Raw genomic sequence first — 3,449 nt, 5'->3', positions numbered from 1 at the left:
ATTTATATGAAAAATATGTAATGTAATTAAAAAAATAAAATATCTACAAATAAATACTTTAAAACAATGTAGTAAATTATTATAAAAAATAGAACCATTAATACATTTAAAAATTATCATTTACAAAACCTTTGAAATTCACCGAAAAAAACATAGGTTTCAGCCATGGTATAGTTAGGAATTAGCATTTAAAAACCTTTGAAATTCACTGAAAAAACCATAGGTTTCAGCCACGTTATAATTAGGAATTAGCATTTAAAAAACTTAGAAATTTACTGACAAAACCATAGGTTTCACACATGTTATAGTTAGCTGGACATTTCACTCATACAAACCAGTGAAATTCCCCCATTATAGTTAGTTCAGCTAACTATAACTTGCGTGCCCTCAATGCACTGCTGATGACGTCACATATTACATCCCTCATGACATGGTCAGTGACATCACTCATGACATCACTCATGACATCTCAAATTTAGGCTTTAATTGCCATTAGTGGGGGGCTACATAGAGCCCAGCCCAGGGGACCACCTCCTCCCGGGGCAACTTCAAACAAAGGAGGAGGGCCACACAACCCCCATCCTGGAGCCAAAGATGGCCCTGGGGACTGCCACCCCCAGGGCCAGCTCTTACAATGTACCAGAGTGCCCACCCCGGGACATTGCTGTTCCACTCCCGTCAAGCCACACCAAACACTGATCCGCTTCTAGTAAGTGAGAGCAGAAAATGCTCTTGTTTACTAGTAGTGGAGCAGCATTGCTTTCACACACAGGGAGCTGCATGTTAGCAGATCCCCATGTGTAAAAGCAATGCCAGCTCCTGCAGGAGGCGGGCAGCTGGCAGGGACAGCAGGGGCCTTCAGGTTCCCCCTGTAGTCCATAACATTTAAAGGGTGGGTTCCCTGGGTGAGACTAGGACACTTCAGACTGGGCCCCGGGAAAGGTGTCCCCTTCACCAAATATGGCAAGGGCAACTCAGGCCTCCTCCCTTTAACAAATAAATTCTAAAGAGAAAAGGCTTGGCCCCGGGGGATGGGGTGCCCAGGGCCAAAATTGGCCTGACCCCAGGGGGTGCAGTCCCTGGGGCCTAAAATGGCCCCTGGAAGAGGTGCCACGCAGCCCCCTTTCTTAAGATATATATTTTTTAAATAGAAAAAAACCTCTGCAAAGTCGCTGGACGCCATGCAACCTTCATCGCTACTCTTAAAACACATTTCCTGGTGCAGTGGTGATTGGGGGATGAAGTACCCTTAGCTGCTGAGGGTCCTTGGGGTCCAGGAACCTCTTCTGTTACCTGCAATAAGTCCCACACAGCAAGATCGCTAAGGAGTCTTCGGAGGCCACTCCCCCCCTTTCTCCATCACTCTACAAATGCGGGTCCTTGCGGAACACTAGTTGGAGGATGAAGCCGACTTTACTCCTGAGGGCCCTAGAGGGCAAGGAAGCCCTCCTGGTACCTCATGGAAGTCCTACACAGTGGGATTCCTTAGAGCTGGTCAGAAGCCCGTTCCCTTTCTCCATCACTCTGGAAACACGACTACTATTTAAAAAACCATAGAAATTCACTGAATAAACCAAAGGTTACAGGGATGTTATAGTTAGGAAATGGAATTTTAAAAAACCTTATAAATTTACTGAAAAAAACCAAAGGTTACATGGAAGTTATAGTTAGGCTCAGGTTTCACTCATACAAAGCAATTGAAATTAAGCTGTTATAGTTAGTGAGCTAGCTGTAACTCTTGACCCCACATTGCACTGCTTACGACCCTAGATATTACAACACTCATGACATGGTCAAGGACATCTCTGATGACATTACTAATGGCATCTCAAATGTCAAATGTCAAATTGCACACACACTCACATAATTACTCAAACTGATACTCACCTATACAGTCACTGACACAAGCACACACTTACCCATATAGCCACTCTCAAGTTCATTCACTCACCCATACCGTTACTCACATATCCCACCACTCACATATACAGCCTTCCACATACCTAGGTACGCCCTCATATACCACTGACACATGCACTCACTCACTGACACAGCCATACATAGTCACTGATACAGTCCCTCACACACACTCACTAAACCATGGAGCCACTCACTCACCCACTGACTCATCCATAAAGACAGTCACACACACCCTCACCCACCCACACATACACTCAGACACTCATAGAGGCACCCAGACAACCAATTACTCACCCTTAAAGAAACTCACATACCCACTCAGACACCCATACAACCACTTAGATACCAACTGACAGACAGATACAAGCATTCATATAACCTGTCACTCACCCATATATTCACCAAGAGACTTAATCATTCAGTTTACAGTTAGTCACACACCCACTGAATCATCCAATCAGGCACTCATACACCCACTGATTCACCAATACACCTTGGTATACATATTTAACACTCATAAACTGTTTTAAAAACACTCAGTCACTGGATACGTGATCAGTGATGTCGTTTGAGATGTCATCTGTGATGTGATCAGTGATGTTACTGAACATGTCCTGAGTGATGTAATATGTGAAGTCATAAGCAGTGCACTGAGGCCGCTCAGCAAACTATAACTGCTGAATTTCACTGGTGTTGTACGAGTGAAACCTGAGCCTAATTATAACATCCCTGTAACCTTTGATTTTGTCAGTGAATATATCTCCAGTAGGTACTAATAGTTAGGACCAAGATTCCATACAAAAAGCATGTTTTTTACTTGCCTATAACTTTGGCACTTTGGCACTATTTGATGAATCTTCATGAAATTGTCCAAAGAATGTGCCCAGCCTATTCTAGATGTGCATGGAAAGTTTCAGGGTGACCCATCAAGCAGGGGTTGAAAAAATGGGGTGTAAAAATGTATGTTTCCCATGTTAATTCCCATAAAGGTTTTAAACTTTACTCCAGCCTAAACCGGTGCATAGAAGTACAATAAATATTGCAGAAATGTAGCTCTTGGTTCAGAAAGCGCCCTTTTTTGTTACTTGATGTAAATCAGTTCAGTAGTTTTAGAGTTATTAAAGGATAACCAAATGGTTATAACTAGGGATGAAAACCCTCTGCGGATCCTCCTGATCTTGTGCAGAGGTGTGGATAGGATATGGCTTAATGGCTAGATCGGCCTACTTTGAAGCTATGGAACCAGGTTTTAATCTGGTAGGAGGCTCAAAGATCATTTGATTCTGTTCAAATCATTTAATCTCCCATGCCTAAAAAATGTGTGTGTCCATCTGTAATGCACTGGTGCTTGTGTAAAGTGCTCTGATACCTTCGGGTCTAGTTTGTGCTATATAGAACGGCAATAAAAAAAGAGATCTGATTGGCTGCCAATACTTTAACTTGGAACTGTTGACAGCCATGTTGGGATTTGGCCTCCACCGTGTCCCTTCACAAAAAGTAAAAATAAAGAAAAGTGGGAAGGGTTGGAA

Source organism: Lissotriton vulgaris, unplaced genomic scaffold (genome assembly GCF_964263255.1).
Source record: "Lissotriton vulgaris unplaced genomic scaffold, aLisVul1.2 SCAFFOLD_264, whole genome shotgun sequence".
Lineage (NCBI taxonomy): Eukaryota > Metazoa > Chordata > Amphibia > Caudata > Salamandridae > Lissotriton > Lissotriton vulgaris.
The sequence above is the reverse complement of the archived record's forward strand: the minus strand, read 5'-3'. Positions refer to the sequence as shown.